General features: G+C 38.7%; 1 long non-coding RNA gene across 1 annotated transcript; it reads left to right on the plus strand.

Moving 5' to 3' along the window:
• Positions 1-1,566: 1,566 nt before the first annotated feature.
• Positions 1,567-7,690, plus strand: LOC122348364. The gene is made up of 3 exons (XR_006251315.1): positions 1,567-2,076; positions 2,150-2,226; positions 3,827-7,690. It is a non-coding gene; the product is annotated as an uncharacterized LOC122348364 (long non-coding RNA).
• The last annotated feature ends 4,156 nt before the right edge of the window (positions 7,691-11,846 follow it).

The following is an 11,846-nucleotide window of genomic DNA, read 5'->3' on the forward strand; positions in this document are numbered from 1 at the left end:
AACAAGTGACAAAAGGAGGCCATAGGCTGAAAATTTAAAGAATGCTCAGTGCTCTTTCCATTAGGCCCCTCACAGAAAGCCTGTGGGCACACATTACAGTCGCAAGACTCTGCAGAATCACTTCCTGCAGTGATACTGTCCTATTTATTCAGGTTCAATGGACCGTCTCAGACACAATCAGCATAGCTTTCATCATTTCAATCTTAACTTCAGTCATGATACAAGGTCATAGTTGAAAGGTTAGACCTCGACATTCCTGAAAAAGTGAACCTATTACAATGCTGCAACTGTCAAAACACCAATATGAGAAACTGATCACAGTAGCTTGTGTTTTGATTGTTTCATTGTCACACTAATCTTACTTAAGAAAAAGGGGCTAGATTTCAAACACACAGTCAAGGCAGACCTGTTGGTTCAGTCTAACCAAACTTCAAAACAAATTGACCCAGAAGCCACCTCTCTAATCTACTGAAACTACACCAATGTGTGTTTAGGAATGATTGAATTACTTGGAACCAAAATGCTAAATGCCATTAATATTAAATACACTTTTTTAATCCTTGGTTTTGAAGGACAAGTGGCGCATTCTGTGATTCAAGAGATTTTTACTATTTAACGTGCAGTCAGGTAATGATGCATCTCACTGAAAACAAGTTATACTTATTTTTATTTTTTCATCATTACCTCGCCCTCATGTAGTTTCAAACTTGCATGACTTCTGTGGAACACAGAATACGATATTTTAAAGGATGTTGGTAGCAAACCATTTACTGTAACCACTGACTTCCATGGCATTTTTTCAATACTATGGAAGCCAGTGGCTACTGTCAACTGTTTGGTTGCCAGCATTATTCTAAATATAATTATCAGTGTTCAAAAGAAGAAAGAAACTTATACAGGTTTGGGGAAACTGAATGGTGATGAAATTTTTATTAGCGGGTGAACTTTTCCTTTAAGGTAAACTTGTATCACAAGTGAACTTGTCAAACCCTTCTAAAGAAAAATATGTGGTAAAATAAATGTTATTTTAGAAGAATACTTGTTGAATGTGTTCGTTGAATGAGTTTGTTGAGCAGGTCCACACAGAATCAGTAACCACAAAAATATTTCCACGGAACTGAAACGCCTCTTGCAACTGTTTATCAAATATATTTGGCTAAACTTATAACTTAGATAAGTTGATTTGATTAAGAGATATAGAGGAGAAATATCCTGGTCCAATATTGCAAAGAGAACTTGATAACCACACTTAGAAAGTTGCATAGGCCACTTGCTACACTAAAGGACATAAACAACATCTTGCTACTAACTAGAATTCAATGCAGTGGCCTGAGGCTTCTGTAAGAAACTTTGTAATTCAAGTATGAGCATTAGAGATTTGGATCCACAAGTGTTTTGTGTGTTGCAGAATGAGATGCATTTACGATAGATTTGTCTTGAAAGATAATTGGAAAATGAGTTGAAAGAAACAGTGTATTATTTTAGACGTAAATATACATATTTATTTAGAATGAATGTTAGCTAAGAAACACATAAGTACATTTTATTTTTGGTATATTGCATAGAAGTGCGTTTGTGAATTAACTCTTTTCATGCATTCAGTCAGACAGAGGAAGTATAAAAACTAACATTCTCTTTCTAAGTTTTTTTCAATGTATAGAATATTTAGCAGTTAAAGTGCACAGTGGTCTCTCTTTCTCACACCTCTGAGCATTGTTGGTGACAGTATGAAAAAAAAACATTTCCTGTGATGGTTTAAGCGTGAGTCCGGAAGACTGACAACACACATAAACACTCAAAGCAACAGTTCAACCTCTCTATGGCCAAGGCCAGATACTTCTTCAGTCATCCAATCAAAGACTACCCTTGTGCCAAGAGCAGCCAATCAACTTCCAGGATCTCTTCTCCAGCAGTTCCTGCAGTTTCTCATCCACGGCCTCATTCACAAAATGCTGCAGGGTCCGTTCACATGTGCCATTTGTTCTTCATTTAAACTATTGTGCAACCACTTAAAAAGAATCAGGAACTGAAAAAGCAAAAACTGTGCAAGCAGTCAAACTCAGCACTTCTTCAAATGTATGATATTTTTATAGTGTGTTTTTATTCTGTCAAAATCTAAAGTGTAAATCAGCATTCTTTTTTTTTTTAGGCCAGCTTGGACATTCCACTAACATTCTCCTTTTTTAAACGGTAGAAAGAAAACCAGGGGTTTGGAATGACATGTGGGTGAGTAGAGTCATTCAGCTCTCTATTCATTTTCACTTTTTTTAGAGGAAAAATTCTGCAAAAGGCATCAAATTTGAAATGTTTGTAGAAATGAGCACAAGAAATAGCATGCAAGTGGGATTTTGATAGCAGTGTGGGGTTAAATAGTTTTAACAGGTCTGACCTCTCCGCTTGGCCTCAACCAGAACAGGAACCCTTTCCTTCAACACTGGCTAGCCATCTTATGCAACACATAAAAAAGAGGTAAAAAAGTCTGACTTGTGGGACTGTCACACGAGGAGGTGATCTATAGTGCTCATATGGGTGGAGGCTTAAAAACCAGAACAATCTTTGTGGGGGAATGATAACAAAGACATACGCTCCTGCACTTTGTGCAGGCACACACTTGAAAACAGACAGATTTGGCGATAATCGTTCTGTTGAGTGAAAACTGATGGTCTTAAAGAATTGCTGCTGTGCACTGTGGTGGAAAGTGGAGAAACACTATATCTTCTCACATCAACGAAAACTTCCAGCCGGGAGGAAGACATAGGAAAGGGGGATGTAAAGGGGGAAAAAGATAAACAAAATCAGGCACGGAGAGCTCAACTTCTCAGACACAAAAGCGGGAACGTTTTTTGGACAGCTACAAAACACAGCATAGCATATGACATAACAAATTTAGCCAGATGCTTGTGCTAACTGCTAACTGACGTAATAGATAATAGCCAGGTGCTTGCGCTGACTGCTAACTTTCATTTATGTTACATGATAGATTCAGCCAGGTGCTTAACAAGCTGTACACAAATGTGCATGTACAGTATGTCACCATTACCTGAGGTAGGTAGCTAAGTACGCTGTTCTAGAAAAAACACATGCTAGTGTGCTGTGCTAAGAGCACATTGCTCAGAGGAGAGCTTATGTGGGAGCATTACCCTTCCTAGTGTGTGGGCTGGGAAGCCTTTGTTGTAGATTACCGTCCCATGAGAACCTGGAGCAACAACCAGGCGGGGGGAAGCAGGCTACATGAGGGAGGGGCATATGGAGACAGACATGCATCAAGCAAGGAATGCTGTCGAACCCCACTACCCCCATGCACACACACACAAGTACACACACAGAAAGATGGGTAGACGTACGCACAATGCGGCCTCTCGGCGAAAGGCACATTTGAGCATAAAGTAAACACAACTGATGAGAAAACTGCATAAGGAGATTCCCCTTTACTGAACAACAGCTGGGCTGAGATGTGTGTGTATAAAGCAGTCAATAAGACAATAAGACAAACTCAGCGTTGAGATAAACACACAGTTCCTTGGGTTCCTTGGCAGATATTTCTGTCTGATGAAAGATCAATGCTCGGAATGCCATCGGATTTGGAGCTTCTTAAGGTAGAGATGGGGGGAAAGTCTATTTATATGAAGCGCAGCAAGCTGGGTTTGGCTAAAGCTTGGAGTTCATGAAAACTAAATTCCGAAGTCTGTTTGAGGAACACTGACTGATGATCTGCTGGAGATCACTGGAGTGCAGCCTTATTGCGCGACACATCATTATTGTGGATACTTTACATCAAGCATTTGTTTAAGGTCATGACTTTGTGTGCTTCTCTCTTTTCTCTTAGGGGAAAGTACAAAGTACACATTTACTTGATGGACATAAAGTGAATAGTCCCCGACCCTTGAAAAAAAAATCCACATGAGGATTGTCACATGCCTAACTTGCTATTACAGGTCATGAACTGTCACGTTATAGGCCTACCTTTGATATCAACATTTGTAGTTCACTTTATTGAATTGCCCCAGTGCACTTAAATGCACCAAACTTCACACCTTCAAGATGTCACTGAGTGTACGATTGCAGTGTGTGTCCTGTCTTATAGTACTTCTACTACAGCCATTCGCTCAAAGTCCCATAGGAGCAACTGGATTACAAGCACCACCTAGAGGATCGTATTCAGAACTACGGCTCATTATATCTGGCACTTGGAGAACTACAATGAACTTCACAATGAGCAAACATCACTTTCCCTAGCAATGACTCAAAAGTGTTTTAGGCTAACTTTTTAGGCTAATAATTTTGTATTAACATAACATTTTGAGTAAGGTGTCCTTTAATATTATCATGCAATGTGCAAAAATAAAAAATAGAATGTGCTGGTAAAAGAATACCAAGACAGTGTTGAAAACATATGCAGTTGACCTGAATGTCTTAAGCAGAGTTCAATCAAGTTATCATGGTTTATCGGTTTCTTTCTGACAGCGAATAGACAATTTCACTTTCATTATCAGACAAAAAGCTCAGTCAAAGCTCAAGGTCTTGAGATAAAACAGTCATTAAAAAATCTGTGTCGGTTTATGCAAGTTTACATCTCTGAAATAATTATGCATTATACTGTAAAGTTGTTGCAATGTAAGATGCTGTTTAACCTTAACTGTGCTGGTAAAAATAAAAAGAATGAATAAATATAAACTTATATGTGTATACCGGTCTTTAAATCAAAACAGTCAAACGTTGAGAAATAACCATTATACATTGTCAAATTATAATCCAAGATATATGTGTCATGTTATAAGAAAACCCATTCCTGAGAACCACGAAAAAGGGGTTCAGCTCTGCCATTCCCTGATAAGCACAAATTATCACACACCCATTTTCTTCAGAGGGTGTGTTCACGGTCCACAATGACATTGCACTAATGATGTCCTGATGTTATGTCCTCCGTTGAGGGGGTCCGTGTTTGGTGCGAGGTGGACTGAGTGCTGTGAGAATTGCAGTATTGATAGCAGTGTCTGAAGCTTTCTTCATTATCATGGTTTCCAAAATGTCACATCAAATCTACATCAGAGATGATTTAAAGTGACAGGTCCCAGACTCAAGACTTGGAGGCCATTGTCTTGCACTCCCCGAATTCACGAAAGATAGCGGGTGCCGGTTAAGCCCGATCCTCAACAACCACTTGTGGGTCTATAAGTGTGGAAGGGAATTCACAGGGTTGTTTTTTGTGCTGTATGCTTAAGACGAACGCATGGTAAGGTTCATTTAGTCAGTGTGGTCAGATCTTTTTGAGACAGAGGGGGGTAGTGCTTCAAAGCTGAAATATGAATCAAGGAATCAAAATCAAATAATTCAGTCACACTTTTTGCGACTCCACACAGGTTCCATCCAGGATCGACTCATCCAATGAGATTCAGTACGAACCAGTCATTTCCTTAGAGCAATGGGACGGTTAAAACCTCTGTGTGACCTTGGGAAGATGTATGAGACCAAATAGGGAGGGGTGACTTGTCTGCCACGATTGTTATGGCTTACCTCAGGCCAGCAGTCTGTAGGCCTCTGGACACACAACAGTGGAAAAAGCAGCTGCATACAATTATAAACAGCCACCAGTGAACAGGGTATACCTTACCTCTAAAGCCAGGTGCGATCTGTCATGGCAGAAGGTCTCAGGGCCGACCCAGGATCAGGCCCTTGTTTGCATGACCAAGAACCCGAGTCATTTGTCAAAGAGGCTTCTTTGGGTTGGACAAAGTCACTGGTTCTGTTTAGGCTGGTCTGTTCTTCCGTTTACTTGTAGGTGGGTCAACCATGAATATCATCATTCAACTTGCGAAAGAATACAAGATAAGGCGATGAGAGACCCCTTCGTCATTAATGCGTTGTGTAAATATGACAGGGATTTTCTTTTCTCTCAAGACAGACTTGCACATACACAATTAAATGGCTCCGTGTGAACACACCCCAAAGTAAAACATTCCTCATAGAAGACACAGAAAACTGGCTTTGTTCATAATAAAGTGACATGCTTTTGAAATAGCTCTACACAGTGCTATCATTATATGATATTGATATTCTTTCAAGGATGAACAACAGTAGATCAATGGCCTTTTGTGGCAAGATCTATGCACCGCCTTCATTCAAAGCTGTAACTGTGACATGTCGTCCTATTTCACTTGAATTGCACCCCGCTTTCCTCTTAGGCTTCCTCATGAGTGTGTAAGAGGAAATGATGAGGTGTTTACATTGCTCTTTTCGTTCATCAGGTACATTCAGTTGGAAATGAACTATAGGTAAACATTAATAATAACACTGAACGTTTAAGTTCCGCTATCCACCCCTATTTGAACAGTATAGGTCAGGTGACTGATGGTATAAACATTTGTGAATGAAGGAGCGAGCTGCTGATATGAAGAGGCCTCCATTCATGCATTCCAGCCTCTTAGGGAAACATGAGCCAAGGGCAGAGGGAGGGATCAGGATCCTGCTGTACAGGCACAAGGCTATTATCCTGTTCACTGAAGATCACATGGGCGACCGCTAAAATTAAGAACTGAGAATGAATGAATGAATGCAAAGCAAGTGATTGAATGACTGACTCAATTAACAGGCACTGAATGAATGAATGAATGAACAATCAGAAGATGAGTGAGAGAAAGAATGGATGCAATTTAATGAATGAGAGAGCAACCGACTACATGAATAGACAAACAGTCCAGATTAACTGAGTAATTAGTATTTGCATAAATGAACAGACATTTAGTTAGTGAGCGAGTAAATTAATGAAAGAACAGACAACCAAATGAGTGTTTGGATGAAAAAAATAATGAATGTCTTTTAATCAATGGATGACTGAATGAATGAAAATTAATCAATGGATGAATCAATCAGTCAATTAATGAATGAGCAGACATTTAGTGTCTGAGATAGAGAGTAAATGAATGAAGGAATGAAGTTGTGTTTATTCAATAGATGGGCCAAAAAATCCAGATAATCCAGAAATCTGATGAATGTGTTAATATCTGAGGAAGCACTGACTAAATATAGTTTAGTTTAATGGATGCCATGAAGTCCATACAAACTGAATCAATGAATGAACATAATCCATTGTACGTATGTGAATGAATGAGTGAGTGAATTAATGAATGAATAGACATACACTGAGTGAATGAGTACGCAATTGTTGTTACACGGCTTACTGTAGGAACGAATAAAAGAATGAATGAATGAATGAATAAGATGTAAGGTCTTTGTCAGAGTCACAATTAATAAATGTTCAAGGCTCTTCCTGTCTAGGACTAACAAACGAGTGTGTTTATGGCATGAACATCTGTCTGCATATGCTTGACAGCGCTGGCTTGTCCATTGTACAGTATGAAGGAGGTAACCCAACTCCACAGCCAGCTGTTGCTCAATGGGTGTTCTGAAGTCAGGAGAACATTACTCTTCACACTGGCCCCCTTCAGCCAGCACTTCTGAGGAGCAGTTTATAAAAACCGGGGCACTGTCTCAACAAACCAGCTCATTCCTGCACTCCTGCCTGACCTCTCCAAATTTAACCTTTGGCCCGGAAGGCCAATATTAACTCTTGGCCAATTGTGGGGGGCTCCTGACTTCCCCTGCGCAGCCCGTGAGAACATTCCAGGAGCGGTTGCCTGGCAAGATTGGGTGTTAGAGCGTTGACCTCCAATATGTCCCGGGTTACCCTTGATCTTCTCTACTACCCCCCTACAGCCCCCACGGGTAAACCCCCTGCTACCAACCGTTTAGAGGAACACAGCACAACACCTTCACAATCATCCAATTATCATTTGCCACCTGCAGGCATTTTCTGATAATCATAATCATCATTAGTCTCAACTTTCACTAGTTGAGAAGTCATTTCGTTTACTAGGAGAACATCTAGAATATCCATCTAGAATATGCATATCCATCAAAAAACAATGCATGTCTGTTCAAGTTCACCTAATCTATACATAAAAACAGAAGGTCATTATTCCACCTGGAGTGATATTATTCACTTTCCATTAGATAATTACAAGTAAATGAGTCTCTTCGGTCACTTGGGGATTACAGGATCTGTGGGAGGAGACGTTTTGCCAAGTCACTTGTGAATCAGTCCGGGAAGGACCTCAGAGAACAAAGGCCATCGCCGCTCTATCGCTTTGTGGGAGGATGAAAGGCTAGTCCCTATCAGGCCCGAGCTAAGGGCAGCTGAATTCAGCTGAAAAGAAAACAGCCATATAACACAACACACATTGCAACACGAGCGGGTCCAGGAGTCAGGTGACAGTGGTCTGCCTTTGAAAAAAAAATACACAAACGGTCAGTGGCACAGAGTAGAAGGTTTTCCTCAAAGTGACAAGTCAGGAAACAAACCATCAGAGGTGGGCTCTGGGCTAATCAAGTTTTCCTCATTAGCTTGACAAGCAGGCAGAGGCTGGTATCTGAGCAGAACAATACAGCATTGACAAATTAGCAGCACTAAATGATCATTTGTCAAGCAAATAATCAATGATGCCAGGTTTAAGATTAATGTTATCAGAGGACAGCACGGTTCCGTTTTAAGTCAAGGCCCGTACAGATTAGCTGCAAAGTATAAAAAGACTCAGTGTGTCTTACAGAAAATAGAAACTGAACTAGCAATAAGTGATGAGAGGACAGTTATGCAAAAATCTAGTTTGGTATAGCAGTTAGTGTAGCAATAAAACCATGCAAAACACTTTAGCAATAGCTTAGCACCTGACAAGCACCTTAACATTTTGTTCAGAAAATGTAGAAATCTAGTCATTCATATATTGTTTTTAAGACTGACAATGTAGGACGAATTACATAATCTCATATTCTTATCACTATAGTTGTGTAATGAGTTACATTTCTTATCACAGTATAAAATGATTTGTCACTAGCAATTAAATAAAAAATGTCTTATCATACATAGTTTAGCATATCCACATTTTCAAATGTCATTGTGATCCATATATTCTTAATATTCTCACCTTTTCACCCCAGATATGTTAGGAAGTTTAAAGTAGAAAACTGTTTATCATATAACAAACACAACTGCTTAACATTAAACATTACAAACGCATAATGTTATCAATTATTACCAATGGCACAGACCCCGAAAATATTCAAAGTGATTCAAATGACTAGGAAAATTAACCATTTTAGGTATGCACTAACACATGGATCAAATAACACTGGGCAAAATATTAGCCATATCAAGTGACAGATGAATGTGCGCCAAAATACCATAAAGTTTGATTGAACACGTGGCCTTTGATGTCAATAACAAATGATGCAAAAAAATCTTCTCATCTCTTTTAAAAGTTGATAAGCATATTTCATTTGCTACACTATTCATGATTTGTTTAGTTGCATTTAACATCTACTCCTACTGTGACTTCCACAGATCTACAACAAAAATGCACTGGTATGCTGAAGTCACAGCCAATCAAGCTCTTAGCACATGCTCAAACTCATGACTCGTCAATCTATGACATTTATACAGCAGCTCAGTCAGTCATTTACACTTCAGCTTCGGCTTCCGCATAATATAAATATCTTCAAAGACTTTTATAAAGGTTAGTTAATGATCACAGACGTGCGTGAGTGACTTAGATATCATCAGTACAGGTTGATTACTCGGTGGGAAAAAAGGGAAATCTGCAATAACGAAACTAAAAATATCACAAGGTTCTGAACGTGGCAAAATTCTGGTGCTAAAGACAGAAAGTTGAAATATCTTACTGTATTTGTTTGTGCAGCGGTTACTCAAATCTCGCTGCTCGCTTATGCTGCTCGATCCTGCTCTTCAATCAGGTTCACATGGAAGAAAGAAAAAAAAGTTGTTTCGAATTTGTGCCTCATGAAACAAATATGTCATAACTTCCTGCCTCACAGTTTGCTAATAAAAGACCCAGACCAAAAACCTGACAAATGGATCGACAGTGATGAATGGGTGTTTGAGCATGAAACATTTTAAAAGAGAGCTGCAGTCAGGGATGCATCTGTCCTGTGGCTATCCTTTTCTGTCATTTTACCTTTTAAATTGAAAACAGTTGTAAATCCCCTCCTGATTTTGGTCATATTTATATCTACTATTGTATTTCACCCCAAGACACTTTATACATATATAAGCAAAAAAAAAATTGGAGTGATGTGTTTGGAATGTTTTTTTACCGTCTGACAAGTTAAATAGGTAAAATTAGGTCAATTTTAGGTCGAAGGGTAGTTAAATAGGTAGAATTAAAGGTAGTTCCCCAGAGAGTATATTAAAAGTAAAAACTGAACATCAACACACAGCAATAATTCCAAAAATAAACTTTGATTATCCGGCCGTATCAAAATAGCATAAATATAATACAAAAACATGTTCAATCAAACTGGAAAGCATTCACTAGCTTTAGAAGTTGATGTGATTCACACTTTAATAGTGTGACTCATTGACACTTTCCTTTATAGGCTACACAGGAAGATTAACAATGGAACACATTCCCTGCAAAACAATGTTCTGAGACATTGGAACATAAAAGGTCAAACTATTTAAAAAGCTGGTGATTCTAAGTAGCATTTTGCACCGTTGACTCAAACAAGTGCAAACTGAAAGCAGCGTTCCTATTCTTATTGTTTGTCATTTCTACATTACACCTGGAAGGGCTACAAAGACTCTTGCGGTAATGCATCAGAGGCCGTGCGGTCAGGCCGGATCGATCACAGGGGAATGACCGTCAGGCTGACACAGCGGTTCTGACTGACGGCATTCTGAAGGGGAGCTGTGAGTCAGCAAAACACTCCATTCATCACCCCTGAGCTGTGGCTTATGATCAAAGACAGGAAGGTGGGCTAAAGAGACTGATGCAAAGTCACCACATGAGCTTTCTTTCCCCGATGTATAATCATACCCTGAAAGCAGAGAAAAAAAACACGGAATTATAGTTCCATCAGCTGACGGCCTCAAGAATGTTTCCAAACACGATTCCTAGAAAATAAAGCTGCACGCATTTAGTCCACAACTACGTGACCAGTCAAACATTTGGATAAGTCATCAAGACTATAAAAACACCCAAATGAAATTTGGGAACTATGTACTGATAAACTAAACTAAACTAAATAAAACTTAGAATAAACATACACTTTAAAATACAATACATATAAAAAATGTCACATTCGCAACATATTAATTAATTTATACTACTTGTATACTTGTACAAGTATATTAAAATGTTATAAATGTATTATTATATGTAGAATTTAACCTAAAATAAATGCTTTAAAAGTCGGCCACTTTTCCTGTTAGAATCTGGTCTTAAACAGAATAAATAAATAAAAATAAATATCATATTTGCTTTAAAAGTTAATTACACTGTAAAAACTTTATTTATTTATGTATTTATTTTAAAGTACAATCAACTTGGTTGATTTTTTTCAACTTACATTAAAAATGTTTTTAAACTAATGAAAACTAGTTGAATCTAAGATTCAAAAAGTTTCTCAGCTTATTTCACACAATAAATAAACACAATGTAAGTAAATAAATAGGTACTATTTATAGCCTTTTGGTAAAAAAAAAGAAGTTTCAAGCTTTGTGGCATGTTGCTTGTCTTTTGATCGAAAGGCCTTTACTATTCGCAAGAAACAAACATTTGACTGGCACTGATGTGTGTGAGAGCGAGTGACTCTGAGACGGCCGATTAAAGTGCAAAGGGCTTCCGCAGCTCAGGGCGAGAACGATTCGACCCGTGTTTGTTCATCCAAGAATTCACTGGCCAGGTGAGAAATACACAGAACTATGAAGCTCTGACAACCACACAGTGGCTGTAAGAAAGAAATTCCTGTAGTGAATGATTGAAAGATCCGCGGCT

This window comes from Puntigrus tetrazona, chromosome 7 (assembly GCF_018831695.1).
Source record: "Puntigrus tetrazona isolate hp1 chromosome 7, ASM1883169v1, whole genome shotgun sequence".
Classification (NCBI taxonomy): domain Eukaryota; kingdom Metazoa; phylum Chordata; class Actinopteri; order Cypriniformes; family Cyprinidae; genus Puntigrus; species Puntigrus tetrazona.